The sequence below is a fragment of the Hyperolius riggenbachi genome, chromosome 1, assembly GCF_040937935.1.
Source record: "Hyperolius riggenbachi isolate aHypRig1 chromosome 1, aHypRig1.pri, whole genome shotgun sequence".
NCBI lineage: Eukaryota > Metazoa > Chordata > Amphibia > Anura > Hyperoliidae > Hyperolius > Hyperolius riggenbachi.
The window spans coordinates 365,892,581-365,915,152 of record NC_090646.1 but is presented as its reverse complement, the minus strand read 5'-3'; the positions used below and the strand labels follow the sequence as shown (position 1 = coordinate 365,915,152).

Genomic DNA, 22,572 nt, shown 5'->3' with positions numbered 1-22,572 from the left:
GCTTCCGGATCCACTCTCCACCAACGCCTGGAACGACAGGTAGCCGACTACCTGGCCTTAAGTGTGGATGTAGACACTGCGAGCAGTGATGAACCCTTGGACTACTGGGTGCGCAGGCTTGACCTGTGGCCAGAGCTGTCCCAATTTGCCATCCAACTTCTGTATTGCCCTGCCTCAAGCGTCCTGTCAGAAAGGACCTTCAGTGCAGCTGGAGGCATTGTCACTGAGAAGAGAAGTCGCCTAAGTCACAAAAGTGTTCAGTACCTCACCTTTATCAAAATGAATAAGGCATGGATCCCGAATGGCTACTGCCTGCCCAAAGACTAAGTCAGTCCCCACACACACACACCATCTCTGCCTGCACGCCGTGTGACTGGCTGCCTGCCCCAAGACTAAGTCGCTCCCCACACAGCACCTCTGCCTGCAGGCCGTTTGACTGCCTTCTCCGCCACCACCAATAGGGTCCAGGACTCCAGGCGGATTCCTGAATTTGCTAACAGCGGCCAATATAATAATTTTTCTGGTGCGTGTACTTGCCTGCCTAATTTTTCTAGCATGTACATGTGCCCATTCCCCTTCGTGATCATTACCTTGCAGTGGTGAAGGGGCTTGCGTATCACAATGAAGCAATGACCGCCAGCTATATGAGTGTCTTGGGGGTTGGCACACCCAAGATAATAAGGTCATTGCTTCATTGTGGTCAGACCAAATTTGATCAGCTGGACAGTCACTGTTGTTATCATTGAGCTACCACAGCCCGGCGACCATATGGGCTTGAAAACCACCACGGCCTGCACTCTGGCCATGGTGCGCACCAGTCCAGCACGGCTGTCACTACACAAACAGCTGTTTGCGGTGCGTTACACACTGAGTTTGGTGTGTCAGTGTGAAGCAGTACTCTAATTACACTCCCTGATTGATGTACACATATGCAAGATGTTTTAAAGCACTTTAAGCCTGCAATTTAGCATTCGATGTGATGTCTGCCCTTAAAACGCTGCTTTGCGTCCAATTCAGATTTTTCCCCGGGACAGTGCAGTTGTGAGTATACACCTCAGTGGGAGTGTCTGAAGACTCTGGGAGGAGGGCAGCTAATGAATACACAATGAGCAAAAGAAGGAAGGGGGGAAAAAAAGAGAGTCAGGGAGGATATGATGTCAGCATTAGCTTGGCAAGATGGCCACTGCCTAGAATACGATTTTTTGCTTTTCCTTTATAAAATTCACAGGAATCATTATGTGGATAGCACAATACATCTGTTATGTAAGTAGAAGTAGTATTTATCTACTTATATATGCGTTTTTTATTTCTAGGTTAGCATGGGTGTCGCTTTAAAGGAGAACTGTAGTGAGAGGGATATGGAGGCTGCCATATTTATTTCCTTTTAAGCAATACCAGTTGCCTGGCAGCCCTGATGGTCTATTTGCCTAAAGAAGTGTCTGAATCACACCAGAAACCAGCATGCAGCTAATCTTGTCATATCTGTCTAAATTTGTCAGAAACACCTGATCTGCTGCATGCTTGTTCAGGGCCTATGGCTGAAAGTATTAGAGGCAGAGGATTAGCTGAATAGCCAGGCAACTGGTATTGCTTAAAAGGAAATAAATATGGCAGCCTCCATATACCTCTCACTACAGTTCTCCTTTAAAGAAAAACATTTCTTTGTTACAGCTGATACAAATCCTGCAATAATTCTGCAGTGTGTCTACTTCCTGCTTTCATGGAAGCAGCCATAGGTTTAACATCCTGTGTTTACAATTTAGCAGCTCTCCCTTGGCAGAGTAGATTCCTGAGCTGACACAAATTACAGTAGTGATTAGTCACAGATGACAGGGAATTAGACAGGCCAAACTCTCTAAATACATACAGGGTGCATTCCTCTCCGTTTTCCGACTGTCCTGTGCAAGAGTTCAGGTTCACTTTAAGCCTTGTACATACATACGAGGCATGTTGCTTGGCAGAGATTGGGCTTGATCCCTCAGGCTACATTGCAAGGCTGACACTATAGCCTGCGGGCTAGCAGTGTTCTGTTGCTATGCGAGAGGGAAGCTCATGGAGTGGCATGCAAAGGAGATCATGCGACGGGCTCGTTGAGTGGGGAGAACATTGTTCACTGCTGAATCAATCTGCCGGGATGATCACTGGCCACTGTACACATGCTAAATTCTGTCATTATTTAGTTTCATTAAGCACGTGTACAAGGCTTTGGACTGTCCCTCTACCATTTATTGTGAGTTCACACTACAGTCCTGGCCAAAAGTTTTGAGACTGTCGAAAATATTGTTTTTCACAAAGTTTTCTGCTAAACTGCTTTTAGATCTTTGTTTCAGTTGTTTATGTGATGTACTGAAATATAATTATAAGCACTTCATACATTTCAAAGGCTTTTATTGACAATTACATGAGATTTATGCAAAGAGTCAGTATTTGCCGTGTTGGCCCTTCTTTTTCAGGACCTCTGCAATTTGACTGGGCATGCTCTCAATCAACTTTTGGGCCAAATCCTAACTGATAGCAACCCATTCTTTCATAATCACTTCTATGAGTTTCTCAGAATTAGTTGGTTTGTGTGTGTTCACCCACCTCTTGAGGAATGACCACAAGTTCTCAATGGGATTAAGATCTGGGGAGTTTCTAGGCCATGGACCCAAAATTTCAACGTTTTGGACCCCGAGCCACTTAGTTATCACTTCTGCCTTATGACACAGCGCTCCGTCGTGCTGGAAAATGCATTGTTCTTCACTAAACTGTTGTTGGATTGTTGGAAGAAGTTTCTGTTGGAGGGAGTTTTGGTACCATTCTTTATTCATGGCTGTGTTTTTGGCAAAATTGTGAGTGAGCTCACTCCCTTGGATGAGAAGCAACCCCACACATGAATGGTCTCAGGATGCTTTACTGTAGGCATGACACAGGACTGATGGTAGTGCTCACCTTTTCTTCTCCTGACAAGCCTTTTTCCAGATGCTCCAAACAATCGGAAAGGGGCTCCATCAGAGAATATGACTTTGCCCCAGTCCTCAACAGTCCATTTACTATACTTTCTGCAGAAGATCAATCTGTCCCTGAGGCCAGAAACCCACTAGGAGCGATTTTCGGAGCGCTTTGCAATTTGAAAACTCTTGCTAATGTAATGTGCTCCCACTTGAGTGATGGGATTTTATAAAAATCCCCCATAGCATTGCATTAGCAAGAGCTTTTTCAAATCACTAGCGATTACAATTCGCTCCTAGAAGGTTTCCAGCCTGATGTTTTTTTGGGAGAGAAGTGGCTTCTTTGCTGCCCTTCTTGACACCAGGCCAACTTCCAAAAGTCTTCGCCTCACTGTGCATGCAGAAGTTTTCACACCTGCCTGCTGCCATTCCTGAGCAACCTCTTCACTGGTTGAACTCCGATCCTGCAGCTGAATCCTCTTTAGGAGACGATTCTGGCGCCTGCTAGACTTTCTTGGATGCTCTGAAGCCTTCTTAAAGCCAATGGGTACCGGTTAAAAAAATAAGTCTTATACTCACCTAAGGAGAGGGAAGGCTCGGTCCTAATGAGCCTACCCTCTCCTCTCCCGGTGCCCTCGGTGCTGCGCTGGCTCCCCCGTTCGCGTCCACCGCCGCAGGAACTTCGGAGGTCTTCGGGAGCACTCGGGCTTCCGAAGACGGGCCGCTCCATACTACGTACGCGCTAGCTCATCATAGAGGACGCTCTCGCATGCGTAGTATGGAGCGGCCGCGTCATCGGGAGCCCGAGTGCTCCCGAAGGCTTCCGAAAGGTCCTTTCGGCATGCGGAAGTGGCAGTATTTGACCGAACTGGTCGAATACTGCCACGGGGGATCCTGCGCGGGACCGGGCACCGGGAGAGGAGAGGGAAGGCTCATTAGGACCGAGCCTTCCCTCTCCTTAGGTGAGTATCAGACTTTTTCTTTTTTTAACCGGTAAACATTCACTTTAACAAGAATTGAACCTTTTTCCTTGAAGTTCTTGATTATCCTATAAAATTGTTGATTTAGGTGCAATCTTAGCAGCCACAATATCCTTGCCTGTGAAGCCATTTTTATGCAACGCAATGATGGCTGCATGCGTTTCTTTGCTGGTCACCATGGTTAACAATGGAAGATCAATGATTTCAAGCATCACCCTGCTTTTAACATGTCAAGTCTGCCATTCTAACCCAATCAGCCTGACATAATGATCTCCAGCCTTGTGCTCATCAACATTCTCACCTGAGTTAGCAAGGATGCTCATCCGGATTCCGGATATCCGGGTAACCCGGATATCCAAACTTTTTTATGCCATCCAATTCGAATTCCGGATTTTTAAAAAAATTCCGAATAGCTATCTGCGGATATTTGGACGCATAACACAGATATCCGTAGATATTGCAGATATCCAGATCCGAAATTGATTAAAAAATAAAATCCCTCTCTCAATCTTTCTCTCCTCCCTTGTTTTGTCTTGTTTTCCAGGGATTTGTAGGATGTCAAAAGCAAGCTCACATACATTGGCCAGGAATCGAACCCAGGTCAACTGCTTGGAAGGCAGCTATGCTCACCACTACATGCTGAATTTGAAGTCTGGAAGATTCCAGGGCAAGGGTGGGAAGGATGAAAAGCTAGGTGGCCATGCAACCATTCCTGCTAACCTAAAGCTTACTTGTGTCTTACAACACATTGGCTTAAGACTTTACCAAATCCAATGCTCCAATATGGGGAAGCTTCTCTGTTTGCTGGTTTTTTGTTGTTTTTTTTTTAAGTGTGGTGTCATAGTTCACTCATCCCTTCAACTACAAGAAAGGCCCAGGAGTAGTCTTAGCTACCGTAATATCCATGTTACGGCAGGGCCCTTATTGCACTTTCTCTTAGGCCTGGTGCACACCAGAGCGATTCTGCAGTGTTTTTTACACGCTTGCAGGGGGAAAACCGCTTGGCTAATAAAAGTGAATGGAATGGTGCACACCAGAGTGGCTCGTTTTTTCCAGAAACGCAAACTCCCGGGCTGCAGCATTTTTTGGATTTCTGAGGCGTTTCTGCCTCAATGTAAAGGATAGGAAAGACGCAAACCATTCTGAAAACGCTACTTCAGAGCAGTTTGCCAGGCGTTTTTGTTACAGAAGCTGTTCAGTACAGCTTTTACTGTAACAATTTGTGTAATCTGCTACACAAAAACGCAGCCAAAACCACTAGGTATGTTTAGAAATCCTCTCTAAACATGCCTAGAATCGTTCTGAAATCTGCTCCCAAAACCGCTAGCGTTTTGCAGATCTGTTATCAGTTTTGGTGTGCACTAGGCCTTACAGGGCTATGGAAACCGTTTTGCCCATGCGATAAAGCGAGGTGCAAAAATGAAATCATGCCTAGCAGAGGATGGTTTCGATCCATCAACCTCTGGGTTATGGGCCCAGCACGATTACGCTGCAACCACTCCACTGCCACAGTGAGTACTTCATTGTAGGAAAAAGTGGCGTTAAAACTTCTTGGAGCAGACTTACTTCCTGTCTCCAAAAGACACACATACATCCCCATAAAATAATTTAGCAGCAACTGCATGCACAGTCTCTGTGGTGCAATCGGTTAGCGCGTTCGGCTGTTAACTGAAAGGTTGGTGGTTCAAGCCCACCCAGCGACGGCTTTCTATGATCCTTTCATAATGACAAAGGCCAGAAAGAAGTAGGCAAAGGAGTGCCCATTTTTACGTACGGCTAAGCGGTCTCACTCACTTTTTCCTACAACGAAGCATCTGCTGTACAGCAGCAGAGTGATGCAGCGGAAGCGTGCTGAGCCCATAACCCAGAGGTTGATGGATCGAAACCATCCTCTGCTAAGTGTATTTTGTTTTTTACACCTTGCTTTACCACATGTGCCAATCGGCGGTCATAGCCCCTTAAAGCGGTATCGTCACCATAAAAATCAAATTTCAACAGCAACTGGTCTGCGTGCATTAAGTGATAAAGATGCTATTCCTGCATTCAAAACTTTCAAAACTTTTTCTGCTGTTATGATTTGGAGTTATCACATACTTAAGGAGCACTGGCTCTTTAGTAGTCATTGCCAAAGAATTGCATGCTGGGGGTTCTTTTTATCTTAAGCCCCATTTACACCATGGGACATTGAAGCGATCCGGCGGCTCGATTAGCCGCCGGATCGCCTCTTCCGCGTGCCTGCCGCGTCCCCGCTCGCCGCGCGTGCGCCGCATTCGATTCCCCGCTCGTGCCCGCTCGTCCCCGCCGGCGCCGCTTATCTCCCGCACGATTCCCTGCCATTGTCCCCTCGCGGGGATCGAGCAGGGAATCGGCGGTGCGAAGATCCGTCCTGCCGGATCTTATCAATCGAGCCGCATCAGCAGCTCGATTGATAAGGAGCATCGCGGCCGCATCTACGCGTGTAGATGCGGCTTATAATCTATTCCTCCTCTTCCCTTTATTTCCCTGCTACCTGCTAGCTGCTTATCTGAAACCTAATCCCCTACTCACTTGTGTTTACAAGCAAGGCTGAGGTGACTCCGCAATTGGAGGAGACAAGAAAAAAAATAAAGGGCAGAAATGACATCACGAGTTAGCCTTTACTGTGGGCAAAAGACATGGCCCCCACCAGGAACAGAATTCTCGTCATTTACTATATAACATTCACTGAAATCAAAACGTGGACAGTATAATACATGTGTTATGCAAGTAGCTCAAGTATTTATCTACTTATATATGTATTTTTTTCCCTGGAATAGTATGGCTGATCCTACTGCTTTAAGAGAAAGTGTCATTAGGGCCTTGCTGAAACAAAGATTGTAGTGTAACTATTTCAACTAATGTACCCTTCTTAAACTTGAAGACTGTATACAAATATAAGCAGAGTGGTGCAGTGAAAGTGTGCTGGGCCCATAACCCAGAGGTTGATGGATCGAAACCACCCTTTGCTAGGCATGATTTCATTTTTGCACCTCGCTTGATCGCATGGGCAAAACGGTTTCCATAGCCCTGTAAGAGAACGTGTAATAATGGACCTACCGTAACATGGATATTACAGTAGCTAAGACTACTCCTTGGCCTTTCTTGTAGTTGAAGAGATGAGTGAACTGTGACACCACACTTAAAAAAAAAACAACAAAAAACCAGCAAACAGAGAAGCTTCCCCATATTGGAGCATTGGATTTGGTAAAGTCTTAAGCCAATGTGTTGTAAGACACAAGTAAGCTTTAGGTTAGCAGGAATGGTTGCATGGCCACCTAGCTTTTCATCCTTCCCACCCATGCCCTGGAATCTTCCACACTTCAAATTCAGCATGTAGTGGTGTTGGTGGTATAGTGGTGAGTATAGCTGCCTTCCAAGTAGTTGACCTGGGTTTGATTCACGGCCAATGTAAGTTGCAAAGAGTACTCTTAGAGGCTTTGTATCCTCTAGCCCCCTGAAATTGTATGAATAAATTGTCATCCAATCTCCAAACATTTGTCTTTTCTAAATAAAGCAAAACCATATTTCAAACATCTAGAAGATGAAACTTCTCTTTTTCGGTCAAAGTATTAGAACAAAAAGAGGTCAAATGGATCTCCTCACCTTACCCTTGGACTCCTCCACAGAGCCTAGGAAGATCAGCTTCCTCCTATCCCAAGGGTACAGGAAAGCACTGAGGGGTGGAAGTGGGAGTATTCTTTTTAAATTGTTTGTGCTTTCTGTCCCTTTGATAGGAGTTGCAGCCTCATGGTCCCTGTCGTGGAGGATGAGTGGAACATGCAAATTACATATTTATTCATGCTATGAAAAATACATGCATGTTTTAGGCACCTTTCACACAAGCAGGGCAGCCATCAGGGGGGGGGGGGGGGGGGGCAACTGACACTGCACTGAGGGGCCCAGGGCTTCTGGGGGTCCTGCTCTCCCCAAAGTGCTGGAAGGGCCACATGTGCTTGCTGCAGGCCTGTGGCCCACTAACCAGCACACCATGTTCCAGCACTGAGAGAAGAGTGACATCAGCGCTTGAATGTGGGGAGCAGATGAGTGAGCCCGCTACAGCAGACTTTCTATACTGGGGCACCACCTATATCTGGCTACAGGCTACCTATACTGGGCCACAACCTATACCTGGCTACCTATACTGCGCCTGGAACCACCTATACCTAGCTACCTATACTGGGGCACCACCTATACCTGGCTACCTATAGTGGGACACCACCTATACCTGGCTACCTATACTGGGGCACCTATAGCCTGCTACCTATACTGGGGGCAATGGCTAACCTATACTAGTGCACCACCCATGATGTGTGAGGGGCCCAAAATTTCTGATGGCGGCCCTGCACACAAGCAGCTGACAGCGAACACGCTGAAGCCAGCGCAGGAGATCTGGGCGCAGCACAGGAGATTTGGGCGCAGCCGGAGCCACCATAGGCCGTAATAGGAATTACGGATATAGCAGGCACAGGGAGTAACTTCAGCGCCGTCAGAAGACGGAGCTGAAGTTACTTTTAAAACAGAATAATTCGGCTTCCAGCAATAGCTGGAAGCCGAATTATTTCATTCCCCACCATCAATGGCGGCCTGGAGGGGGAATAGTATTTAATATGGCCCAGACTTGTGCAGAAGCAGGATCAGCCATATACCGGCTGAATCCTGCGCCCAAGTCTCCAGCGCCGTTATCTCTCGTATGCGCTGACAGGCGGTGAATTCACTGTCTGTTAGCTGCTCTTCTGTACTGGCCTGGAGCATGTTAGCGCTCAGTACTGGCACTAGACAGACGGCCCACCCATGGAGTTAGACAACATATTACTGTCTTCTGCTGCCCTGTAACGTCACCGTGTGTCAGCGTTTGACACGTGTGGTGTTACTACAGCTACAATTCGATTGCATTTAAATTGCAGACGGAAGACTGAACTTCTCAGCAAGCATGCAGTTCAGTCCTCAGTCTGAAAGAGGCCTTAGGAAAAAATGTGAATTGAATAAAGGCCATAGTGTGAACCAGGGCTGTGGAGTCGGTACAAAAATCCACCGACTCAGACTCCTCAGTTTAGGATTCCACCGACTCAGACTCCTCTAATTTGCATATTACAATCTTGTTGATTGAAAGTATGTAACATGAAATTCGTCTCTTAACTGCCAACGCTTAGGAATTAGGAAAAAGACAACTGAAGTGAGAAGGATATGGAGACTGCCATAATTATTCCCTTTAGTCATAGACTAAAACTAGTCCTTGGTAAGAGTACTTGTAAAAAGGTACAGACCGGAACAAAGAATATCTATCAGGCCCTAGGCAATGTAACTGTGGGTACATGTAAGAGTGATGTGCATGTACTCTGCAGGGGACTAAGGGGATTCTTCCTCTATTACACATTCTTCATGCACAATCTGAACCAGGTTTATGGGTGATAGACAACACCTCTGTGTTCAATGTGCACAACATTCTCAGTGGATTCCCTGCAGCTCTGTGGGAAGTGCATATGTAGAGTATAGTACTACTGTGTAACAAAGTAAACCTGAGACAGATGAAATTAAAGTTTTATACATACCTGGGGCTTCCTCCAGCCCCCTTCAGGCTAATCAGTCCTTCGCTGTTCTCCTCCGCCACCTGGATCTTCTGCTATGAGTCCAGGTACTTGAGCCAGTCTGGTGTAGTGCGCATGCACACACTCTGCCGCCGGGAGCGTACTACACCTGCGCAGCACTATTGCACAGGTGCAGAACACTCCTGGCTGTGGAAGCGGCATGCGGCCGGACTGAGCTGACTGGCTGAATTACCAGGACTCAATAGCAGAAGATCCAGGTGGTAGAGGTGGACAGTGAGGGACTGATTAGCCTGAAGGGGGCTGGAAGAAGCCCCAGGTATGTATAAAACTTTTCTTTTCATCCTTCTCAGGTACCATTAAATTCATAGTCACCAAACCAAATTTTAACAACATATCAAATTATTTGATTTCATGAGCAAAGAGAGTGCGTACATTTGCATAAATCAGAATCAATGCAGAATTATTTCCATCTCATTGACCATCTCTATTAGAGACACGGCTACACATCAGTCTTAATACTTACAGCATGTTATTTAGTGTATATAAGAGATTCCTTTGTACACATCATATATACAGTCACAATCAGATGTGTATATCTGACTTTAAAAATACGGGGCCTGCTTTATTGAAGCAGCACAAGTAACTAATTTTGATTGGTTTATTTCATTTTTGTGGACTAAGCACAGCTATTACTGTATGTATACATTATTTATGATGACTATTATCTGAGAAATAGAACATTTTATCATATTTTCTATTTTAAATTACAGTTTAAATTCATTAGGAGTCGGTGCATTGTTTCCCGACTCCAGGCACCCAAAATTGCCCTGACTCCGACTCCACAGCCCTGGTGTGAACTTAGTCTTAGGTGGTCCATAGATGCTAAGCCCAGAACAATCTATTTTAAACTATTAGACCCATCCACACATGGTCATATACATACATACATAATTCTTGTGTAGGCAGACCAATGTACTGGCACAGCAGAAGCTGATACACATTCACAAATTCAAACCTTAAAAGCTGACAGTGGCTTTCTCCAGAGCAGGCAACCTAGGCTGGTGTCTGGGGCCTACTGGGTGTCAAGGGGCCCACCTGCCACCTTCTCTGACCTCTCTAACCTCAGATTACCAAAACGACCATAAAGAGGAGCCAAAGCTACTATCTTGCCTAGGGCCCCATTTCATCTTAATCCACCTCTGCTACATTTTTCTAAAACGCACCTAATGTATGTAAATAGTGACACAGAGGTATAGCATTTTATTGCGTTTTCTATGCTTTTTTGTATGCATTTTTTTTTAAACAAGTTAAATTATGTATTTCCCCTTCCTGTTGACTTAGTGATTGGCATATAAAAAAAAAGCATAAAAAAATGCACTTGTGATTTATATGTGCAAATGCATTAAAATGCAAGAAAACCGCACGCACGCAAAAAGCACTTAAAATGTACAAATTCAGATGCAGCAAAACACAACCTTTCACGCAATGCCTAGGCCCTAGTGTGTTCCCCTAGTAAGCTGAAATTGCACATCTTTGCCACCATCTGGAGTAGAAATTCTTCATCAGTTCCCACTTTGCTGTTATAATTAGTTGCACAAAGCAGAAGTCATTGTTCAAGGAACACTATCAAACCAAGTGTTCTAAAATGACAATGTACAAATAATGTCTAAGTAGCTGTGTAAACATTTTCCTACTTTTCATGTTAAATATCAGAGGCAAAAGGTTTATCAGAGGCAAAACAAATCATTCTCAAAAGGGTGTCTGCTTCAATGCACAGCCAGTGTTGTTTTTTGCATATCAGACTACAGAGTATTTTTCGCTGAAAGCAAAAAAAAAAAAAAAAAGTATGAAAAGCTGTGGCGTCGCAGACAATTACAAAGGGTTATAACAAGCTACATTTCCTCTGCTCTCTGCAGACAGTTCTGTCAGAGACAGGCAGTTGCTGAGCAGCTTTCTCTCTCACACACACACACTTAACAGATGCACTGTGAGGGAATTCCCCTCCTCTCATGGTTCACTCTGCCATCATATTTGGAGAGACTTGCCAGCAGTTCAGAGTGAAAGGAATTTGATACAGAAAATAAAAGAGATAAGCGAGTGAAATGTATTCATCAGTATTTACCAGCACTTCAGGAACTTTCTCAATCCCAATAAAGAAACACTATCCATTAATATGTTTTTTAAAGTTGCATAGAAGCATCAGACTTGTGCACTTATCATTTGACATGTGTCTGACATCTGCCAAGTTATTCCCCAGGTTTCTGTGCCCCTCTGGGAACATGCAACAGGGAATCAGCTGTGGAGAACCTGTAGCCATCTTTTTTGTCTCTTGGCCGTGTGGAGGTTTCATACTTGGTCCGTTTTCCACGGACAGTTATTTTTATAAAAATTGTGCATTTTCCACACTCTTCAGCCTACTGTCAGCTGACTGTCGGCATGCATGCGATATCATGCTACAAAAGGTTTCGTTTCCTGCATGTGGGAACTGCACTAATCAACACTTCCAATGCTACTAACATTTTTGATACTATGATGGTCTTTCCATGGTCTGTTACGCTGATGTATAGAGCATTGTTTAGAAAAAAAAAGGCCTTTGATAAAGGAGCTGCTAGCCATGAAACGTGCATCAGGCATCCAATTATGAAAGGTTTGCTACCATCATGCATTACATAATACAAGACAGAACTTCCCATACCTTTTAAGAGATGTATTGGTATCACTCCTACCTACCTCTCCCTGCTGGCCACTACAATCTGCCTATCACTCCCTGCTGGCCACTACAATCTGCCTATCACTCCCTGATGGCCACTACAATCTGCCTATGTCTCCCTGCTGGCCACTACAATCTGCCTATGTCTCCCTGCTGGCCACTACAATCTGCCTATGTCTCCCTGCTGGCCACTACAATCTGCCTATGTCTCCCTGCTGGCCACTACAATCTGCCTATGTCTCCCTGCTGGCCACTACAATCTGGCTATGTCTCCCTGCTGGCCACTACAATCTGGCTATGTCTCCCTGCTGGCCACTACAATCTGGCTATGTCTCCCTGCTGGCCACTACAATCTGGCTATGTCTCCCTGCTGGCCACTACAATCTGGCTATGTCTCCCTGCTGGCCACTACAATCTGGCTATGTCTCCCTGCTGGCCACTACAATCTGCCTATGTCTCCCTGCTGGCCACTACAATCTTCCTATGTCTCCCTGCTGGCCACTACAATCTGCCTATGTCTCCCTGCTGGCCACTACAATCTGGCTATGTCTCCCTGCTGGCCACTACAATCTGGCTATGTCTCCCTGCTGGCCACTACAATCTGCCTATGTCTCCCTGCTGGCCACTACAATCTGCCTATCACTCCCTGCTGGCCACTACAATCTGCCTATGTCTCCCTGCTGGCCACTACAATCTGCCTATGTCTTCCTGCTGGCCACTACAATCTGGCTATGTCTCCCTGCTGGCCACTACAATCTGGCTATGTCTCCCTGCTGGCCACTACAATCTGCCTATGTCTCCCTGCTGGCCACTACAATCTGGCTATGTCTTCCTGCTGGCCACTACAATCTGCCTATGTCTCCCTGCTGGCCACTACAATCTGCCTATGTCTCCCTGCTGGCCACTACAATCTGCCTATGTCTCCCTGCTGGCCACTACAATCTGGCTATGTCTTCCTGCTGGCCACTACAATCTGGCTATGTCTCCCTGCTGGCCACTACAATCTGCCTATGTCTCCCTGCTGGCCACTACAATCTGCCTATGTCTCCCTGCTGGCCACTACAATCTGCCTATGTCTCCCTGCTGGCCACTACAATCTGCCTATGTCTCCCTGCTGGCCACTACAATCTGCCTATGTCTCCCTGCTGGCCACTACAATCTGCCTATGTCTCCCTGCTGGCCACTACAATCTGCCTGTCTCCCTGCTGGCCACTACAATCTGCCTATCACTCCTTGCTGGCCAATACAATCTGCCTATCACTCCCTGCTGGCCACTACAATCTGCCTATCACTCCCTGCTGGCCACTACAATCTGCCTGTCTCCCTGCTGGCCACTACAATCTGCCTGTCTCCCTGCTGGCCACTACAATCTGCCTATCACTCCTTGCTGGCCACTACAATCTGCCTATCACTCCTTGCTGGCCACTACAATCTGCCTATCACTCCTTGCTGGCCAATACAATATGCCTATCACTCCTTGCTGGCCAATACAATCTGCCTATCACTCCTTGCTGGCCAATACAATCTGCCTATCACTCCCTGCTGGCCAATACAATCTGCCTATCACTCCCTGCTGGCCAATACAATCTGCCTATCACTCCCTGCTGTCCACTACAATCTGCCTATCACTCCCTGCTGCCCAATACAATCTGCCTATAGGGGCCCATACACTTCCCAATTTTCCTGCAGATATACAGCCGATTCGATCACTGTGATCGAATCGGCTGTGAAATTGTTGCGCAAACGCTGACCGAATGATCGATTTCCGTCCGAAATCAATCATTCCTGTCCATGCGGAAGATTTAATTCAATCGCAGGTGGTTCGGGAGTGCGTCGATAGCGGCGTTCGAATGCCCGACGACAACATACATTACCTGATCCGGCCGGCGCGAGTCCCACTGTCACCGCTGCTTCTTCTCTGCGCTGGGCTCAGAGTCCGGCAGGCTTCACTTCTTCCTGTCCCGGCAGGAAGTTTAAACAGTAGAGCGCCCTCTAGAAGACAGCGGAGACCAAAGATCAGGTAATATATAAGGGGGCCCGGGGGGGAGGGGGTGGCGGCAGAAGGGGCAGCTTCACAGATGGTGAATCAATTTCATGCTGAAATCGATTAACAATCTGTTTGTAGTAAAGGCAGCCACATGATCCCTCTCTGATCAGATTCGATCATAGAGGGAACTATCTGTTGGTCGATCTGATGACAAATCGACCAGTGTATGGCCACCTTATCACTCCTTGCTGGCCATTACAATCTGCCCATCACTCCCTGCTCATCCTCCTATGGCACTACAGCCCTGATTTGAGCTTCCGTTTTCTACCCCATCCATCTCTATCTCCATTTTCATTTCTGAGGCTTGTCTGAAGGTTTCCTAACAATTAGGGTAAGTTCACAGTGGGACGTTATTGTCCTGCGTTATAAAGTCATTATAACGTAGGCTACCACACTGCAATGTTAACCCTATGCGACATTCACAGGCAACGTTAAAGTTGCGTTGGAAATGTTGGTTATGGTAACGCATGGCTGCAGTGCGTTATCTCTAAACACAGACGTTAACAGATACAGAGAGGCATACTCTTCATTGCCTGTATGCCCCACTGTATCCACTGGATGCCACGGTAACGCAGCTCTAATGTGTGTTATTACCTTTTTTTTTGCGTTGCAATCCTGTGTTTTGACTTTAACATCGCATCACAACGCAACGTCCCACTGTGAACCTAGCCTTAGGTTTTTCCGGGAACAGGTTGTTAGCCTATTGCCCGACCCCAGACTTGGGGGACCAAGGTATCCTATTTAGTCTGGAACATCATCTTTGACCTGTCCCTCTAGGGAGACCCTACCAGTAGCTAGGCTACCACTGGCATAGCTCTCTGATTTTCTAGTTCATGCAAATCCCACCACTGCGACAAGGATACCTTACCTGCTGGCTACTATGTAAAACAAAAGAAAAAAACAGGGCACTGAGTGCCCAATAGTGCAATATAGTTTTAACAGAGAAAATCTGTCTAGATAGTTTGTGCAGAATTATACTCACAAAAAAGGGTTACCAGCAGGCAACCACTTGAAAGGCAGGTGGGGAGAATTGGTACCCGACCCCACTCGGGTATAAAAGTCGCTCTCTGTAGACAGGAGAAAAAAGGGGGCGTACCCCTCCACCAAGGGTGGATAAGTAATATGTATCAAACGCAGATAGAACAGAGGCGCCAAAAAGAGTAAAAACACTATTATTTAAAAACAGTAAAAAGAGGGAAGGTAAGGTGGACTTACCTCCCTCTAGCAGTGGACAACAAAACTCTGAGGTAGAGTAGAATGCATTTATTAAACAGTGTAACTCCTAAAGATGCAACGCGTTTCGCGGGCCACAGCACCGCTTCCTCAGGCTATACAGGAGTTCAAAAAAGCTGTATCCAATCCAAGTATTGAATGAGCGCCTCTGCTAACTCTGTTAATTAACAGCCTGTCTTTAACTTTAGAATTCTGGAGTTATTTTAAGGATTGAAGAGTTAACTTAAAGACAGAAGAGTTAACTTTAGGTTTGCCTGAGGTAAAATGTTTCCTGAATACTACATGCCTCATCACCATGGTGATAACTATAGAAACATTATTAAAGACAAGAGATAAGCTTAGTGAATTGAGGCCCATGTCACCTGCTGTTCCTGCCTTATGAGAATGTTACCCATATGGCAGCAATTAAAAGCAACAAATGCTACAATTAAGCCGAGAGGACACACAACAGGGATAGAGTAAGAGGCACAAGGGTACCAACCAGGTGGCGTCTGCCTGCTAACTGGCGGTCATGCTAGCCTTTCTTGCGACACCCTGTAGACGATACCCATTACATTCTGCCTGCCTACCCTTGAGTAAGGTTATGGATGTGAGTTTTTTTGTTGTAATGCAGGGGAGAGAGCATATGAGAGAGCTTTTTTTTTTTCTTTTTCATTTTCCCTTTCTGTGAATTGGTGTATAGTAGAAGAGGAGTGAGAGGACCCAATAGGCTTGCCCAGTATGGGGCCCAGAAATGTCTGATGGCAAAATTTTTTCCCTTTTACAGGAATTCGGAGCTGATTCACATTAGTCAGGGAGTTAAAATGCATGCATAAAAACTCATGAATGGGTGTGAATGGTTTGTGAGTTTCGGTGCATTTCCATGAGTTTTAACTCCCGGCGAGGTGAAATGCACTGCACAGCAACTCACTGTGGACTTTCATATTCCCTTGTAAAATGCACACTATGTGCACAGAGTCAAAACTCACTCAGTGTGAATGAGCCCTTAGGCCTGGAATCCACTAGCAGTACATTACTAAGCTATTTCTAAGCGCTTGTGATTTGAAAGGCTCTTGCTAATGTAATGCTATGGGTGTGATCCCACTTGAGTGATGTGATTTTCTAAAAATCCCCCATAGCATTGCATTAGCAAGAGCTTTTTCACATCACTAGTGCTTACAAAAGGCTTCTAGTGGGTTGAGCCCTTAGTCTAGAAAGTGCCCTGCACAGCTGTACAGGGAATGGTAACATAAAAGTCTATGGACTTTCGTGTTACCATGCGAACAGGACACTATGGGCCAGATTTATCAAATGCCAGCACACTATGGGCTTGATTCACAAAAGGGTGCTAACTTAGTTAGCACGCCTAAAAGCCCCTTAGCAAGCCTAAAGCCCTGTAATACACGCAAAGTTTTGCACGCTAAGTTAGCTCGCAAAGTTTAGCGCTGCGCGTGAAACGCTAAACTTTGCGCGCGATCAATAAAAGCTTTGGCCGTGCGAACTGCTTAGCACCCTAGTTAGCACGCCCAAAGCTTTTAGGCGTGCTAACTGAGCTAGCACCCTTTTGTGAATCGAGCCCTATGTGTGCACGGCAGTATTATATTTCCGTCACTTCCGCACGCAACACCGTGACTTGCAGTGCTAACAATAAAGCCGGCCATACATTAGCCGATTACCCGCCGATCGACAGCAGATTTAATCACTGGGATCGAATCTGCTGTCACATTGTTCACGCTAAATTTCTATCTATTTCGTCCCGAAATAGATCGATCCCGTTGATTGCTCCGTGCGGGAAATTACCGTCGATTGCCCGCGGGTAGGGAGCGCGTCACTAGCAGGGTACGATTGACGCAGGTATACATTACCTGAAGCTGGCTCCCGGCATTTTCTCCGCATCACCTCCCGGCTGGCATCTTCTCCGCATCACCTCCCGGCTGGCATCTTCTCTGCATCAGCTTCCGCATCACGGCAGGCATCCGGCGGCATCCGTGTATAACTTCCTGTGTCACTGCAGTGACAGCGGAAGTACAAATAGAGGGCGCTCTATTTGAACTTCCGCTGTCACTGGAGTGACAGAAAGTTATGCCGGATGCGGAAGGTGATGGGAGAAGATGCCAGCAGGGAGCCGGTGCGGAGAAGATACCCGGGACCAGGCTTCAGGTAATGTATGGGGAGGGATTTTTTACCGCTATATTACCGTCAGTGATAATTTCCGCATTTTTTCCACATTCACTAAAAATGTTCCGCATGTTTCCCGCATGCGGGAACAATGCGTACATTTTTTTTGAGAAACATGCGTAATTACATTGTAAACATGCTGGAAAAAAAAGTGGCATAAAAAAAATTGGGTACTTATCCGTTAGCCGGGTGCATCCGGCAGGTGGTGCTAATTACTATTCCCCCTCCAGGCCGCCGTGGATGGTAGGAAAAGATGTAACTCTGGTGGAGTTTTGTCGCCACCTAGAGGATGCGCCCGGCTAACGGATAAGTACCAAAAATTGTTCCAAAAAGAAAAAAAATAAATTAAAGTCCAGCAAACACGGCTCCAGACTCCATTTAAGTCAATGGGAAGCGAAATATATCACCAAGTACTAGTAGGTGATGGGAAAAAAAAAAATCAGTAGTTAAGTCAGAAATAAGGCACCGCTTTTTTTTTTTTGTGAATTTTGAATTTTTTTTGCGGGAACTACCGACTTTTGCGGACATGTTTACAGGGCTGTGGAGTCGGTACAAAAATCTTCCGACTCCAACTCTTACTCCTCAGTTTATGAAACCACGACTCCAACTCCGACTCCGGGTACCCAAAATGGCTTCCGACTCCTCGACTCCGACTCCTTAGTCTAATACTTAACAGGGCTATGGATTTCGTACAAAAATCATCCGACTCCTCAGTTTATGAAATCAACGACTCCGACTCCAACTCCGACTCCCCAAAATTGCCCCGATTCCGACTCCTCGACTCCGACTCCACAGCCCTGCTTGTTTATGCATGCAATTTTGTGAATGTCAAGATGGTTTCATTTCAGTCGGGAATTTGCGGCAAGTGCATTTCCACATGCGGAAAATGATTGTGAATAGAGCCCAAAATGTGCAATAGGCAGTGGTGACTTTGTAAGCAAAGTCACCACTGCCTGAACAAAAAAGTTTGTTCAACTTTTTGCTCTATAATGGTTTTGAATTAGAGTACTGAAAAACAATTTTGTATGGGGTTAATCAGAATCTGAAAGTGAATGATTAATTATCTGACCGCTTAATTTATCAAGCTGCCAGGTAATTAATGAGTCATTAGTTTTCCAAAACGTATTTACACCGTGCAAAGTTGTGGTGAAGTCCCTGCTAATTCCAGTTCCCATCGAGCTAAAAAAAAAAAAAAAATGACATGCAGTTGAGTCATAAGTTCATATCTACAGTCAACTAGTGTGAAGCAATCACTGGCTAAATGCCAGAATGACTGTTGTCACAACTGGCATTAAGTGAGCAAGGCAAATGGGTGGCTCTTTGACAGTGATTTCTCCATCATATTAGCCATGAATTTCATGACCTACCTAGAAAAGGCTCTTCTGTTGTCACAGTGCTGTCACACTGCTGGACCTAATGCACCTGTGTACAAGCTATATGCCTACAACACACCAAAGAAATGGACCAAGATTACATCCAGTCTTAAAGCAGAACTGCTGCAATTGGACAAGAGTAAAATACACATCTCATATTAGTGAAATACATAGCCAAGTCGACTGACCTGGATTTCAGGCTTCTAGATATTAGTCAGTGTACAGGACACTTCTTCTAGTGCCCTGCTTGTACAGTGATCACCCTGGCTGACTCCTAGGCTACACCTTGCACTTCTCCTCGCTGCTGTGTGAGGCTCTGCATAGAGAACAAGCTAAGCTCTCCCCTCCTCCCTTCCCGCTGTCCTCCCCCTCCTGCCGGGCGCAGGCGCAGCTCTCACATTCGGCTCTGCTCGGCACAGCTCGGCTATTTCCGCCTCTTTGTTTTAAACTCCAGCCGGATTTTTTTTCCTCCTCATTTTTCAATCTTCTTTTTTTAACAGAGGGGGGACTCGTCGGGAGCACGAGAGACCCCCCCACCCCATCGCCCCCTCCCTCAGCCGGGGCCTGAGCACCCGCAGTTGTGCCCCCCTCCCTGGCTTTGGCAGCTGCACAGATCTGCACAGAGCGAGGCTCCTGCTCTTGCCCTGTGTGTCTGTGCTCTGCCCGCTGGAGAAAGCCCTCAAGCAAGCAGCAGCGCCGGCAGCAGCCTCATCTCCAGAGAGAGACCCACAGCACAGCAAGTCCAGCAGCAGCAGCAGGTCAGTGTCTGTCTGATCTCCCCCTGCAAAGTGTGTGTGTGGGGGAAAGGGGAACCTGGGATCTCTGCTGCTTCATGGAACAGTCAGGACTAGGACTCTCCTCCCCACCTTCTCAGCCCTCCCCTTCTCTCATACACCACATCTTTTCTCTTTAAATCCCTTCTGCATATATGTTCAGCCACACTACAAGCTCCTCATGGCTTTCCTCAATCATGCAATGTCTCCATCCTGGCTTTTATGCTAGTATTCATGCAACCCCCCTCTCCCCTCCTTACTTTCTGTGCCTGCCAGAGACCCCCTGGCTCCTGGCCTCAGGGGGGGATTCACTAGTGCATCTGTCTTGAATACCCCTTTCAGGTTTTTATGCTGTATTGTCCTTTATGTTTGTTTACCCCACCCCCTGCTTAGGTTGATGAAGACTGGTAAATGAATTGCCCTTTTACCCTTCAGCTGATATATTGTATGCATGCATGCATCTCTTTTACATCTTTATTGAACATCTCTGTTCTATAACAATGTCAAGCCTCCATTATGTACTGCATGACCATGTCCCCCAGTCTTCTGAGTTATGCACTGTCTCATTCCCTACTGTAGACTTTTCTGTCACCTTTGGTGGCTTTGCGGGCACTTTTGCAACCATACATGTTTTCTGCTGGGCTGTCAGCTGTGTCACTCTTCCTTTTACCAGATGTCACTATCCTCAAGTCAACAAATGAACTATTTCATTTAATTGTGTATTAACTCTCTTGTACATCTCCCTTACCTCAAGCAGATCCTAGTCCACTTGTCTCACTAAAACCTTTATTGACTTGCATGTTATCCTGCTTTCTACAACAGCAACCATTACACTAAGACTTATTGATATTCATTTGAAATAACTGCTTCAAAGATGCTAGTGACTTGTCATGTTTTCTTTTCCCAAACCCAACCATGCTTCAGAACTGTACTGTGCTACGTCCAGTGTCGTTCTCTTACAAGTGTCTTTTAAGTGGTAATTCTCAGTTTACTTCTTCCCATCATCTAGTGTTTCAAGTTTGAACGAGGTCCTGTTGCATTTTTGGCTTTTTTGCCTTCATTACTGGGTTTTGGAACCTTGATGTGGTCCATTCAAAATACCTTTTCACCAAATATTTTATCCATTGATGAAAAGTGTTGCCCACATCAAAGTAGTTGATACTACCTTAGAATGCCTTTACTATTTTCATAGCATGTTGTCCTTTTTCCACCTTTTTGGTATGAGTGGTATTGGCAGCTACACTTTACCTGTCATGTCACATCTCCCCACCACGTGTTGGAAGGTATCTCTGTTGTCCGTCACTGCTGGTTTTCACATTCTAGTTTGTCCAAAGAAAGTTGATTGCTGAACTGTGACAGTATGGGCAACATAGTCTTCTATTACATCTTATCACTTGCTTGTCAGATTTTCTTTATATAGTGACATGGTGCCAACATGAGAATTACGATAGAGGAGTAGTTAACCAGAATTTTTTTTTACTTGCATGTGATTTCATTTTACTTGATCAAAGTTTACTGGTCCAACTTGTATCTAGTAAGAGACAACATTCTAATGTCTATTGTTTTGTCCTAATTTGCCTAATGTCATCCTATGTTCTGTTTTACATGTCCTAGTGTCTCCCCCCTTTTTTTCTCTTTTTGCCCACCTGTTAGCTTCCTGTTATTTTAGTTTGTTTCTCTTTTTGTTCAAAGTGAATTGCGGTGATTGTGGTAGTATCATTGGAAGTACCGGTAATGAATGGATTTGGAGTTATGAATGGATGTGGGAAATATTTGTGACATGTAGTTTAGTGGTTGCTATTATCCATTGATTAACTTTTTTATTATTGGATTTGAGTTGCTGAATAACGAATGGTCTGCACCCACCATCCATCTGCTTCTGAATACTGTTATGTCTCTCATGTATGATGTCCTATTCAAATTGTGATGTGCAAGGATGAATTTAAAGGTACTCGTATAGTTTACACTATGACTTCAGGATATCCAGTTTTGTTTTTAATTTTTTTTAAATACAATCAGGTTTTACAATAACATAGAATGGAGTATTGATCCGACCTGGTAGAAAAGACCTTCATTTTTCTGACAGAAGTGCAGTGTGGCATTATCAGAAGGAAAGAATAAACAGTTGTAATTAGAAGAAACAGTAAAAGTGAACATCAATGGTAATGTGTTTGCCTAGAAACTTAATGCAGTGTTTGTGTACAATAAGTATTGTTTGCATGTATATCTCGTAGTATAAAGCTTTATATGTTGTAGATGGTTTCCATGGTACCAGGTAGGCTATAACTGATACAAGACACACAATCATCTGGCAGTGATTGGACAGTAGTGTTTTAAAATGGCATTTGACACCAGTTAGTTTGATTGTAGAGCCCATAGGTTTTCTATCTTTGCGTTGTGTGACAATATAAAAGCATTACTTACATTCACATCGACATGTTAGCAGCACGGCGCTATGGAATCCGTTGGAGTAATGCGATGCATGCTGGGTGGTACCGCATAACGCACACATTAATGGTTTCAGCAAGTATATATTGTATGTACTGTATGCGTCGCACCACGCGCATGATGCAACCCCCCCTTGCCCACCCATTGCATTATCTTTTAACTGGATACGCACGCCACTATGCCTATATGTCAGTTGAAATATAGTTAATCCTTGAAATTGAAAGAGCAGTTGTCCAAGTGCGTTTGGTATCTCAAGATGTTGTAGTGGCACGTTAGTACTTGAACAACAAAATCCCTTTATAGTAAACTCCAAGGGACCTGGCCAGGCAGTTTACTATATGAGAAGTTTAATATATC

General features: G+C 45.4%; 2 protein-coding genes across 4 annotated transcripts in view; one reads left to right on the top strand and one right to left on the bottom strand.

Annotated features, from left to right (window-relative positions):
• Window positions 1-19,286, bottom strand: part of LOC137551098 (solute carrier family 49 member A3-like) — a 214,069-nt gene extending 194,783 nt beyond the window's left edge. For all 3 annotated transcript variants that reach the window (XM_068271317.1, XM_068271321.1, XM_068271323.1), the window contains exon 1: window positions 19,183-19,286. The gene's annotated coding sequence lies outside the window, so the exon portion shown is untranslated. The remainder of the gene's footprint in view (window positions 1-19,182) is intronic.
• A 382-nt stretch (window positions 19,287-19,668) lies between these two features.
• Window positions 19,669-22,572, top strand: part of PCGF3 (polycomb group ring finger 3) — a 130,099-nt gene continuing 127,195 nt past the window's right edge. The window contains exon 1 of the mRNA XM_068234258.1: window positions 19,669-19,752. The gene's annotated coding sequence lies outside the window, so the exon portion shown is untranslated. The remainder of the gene's footprint in view (window positions 19,753-22,572) is intronic.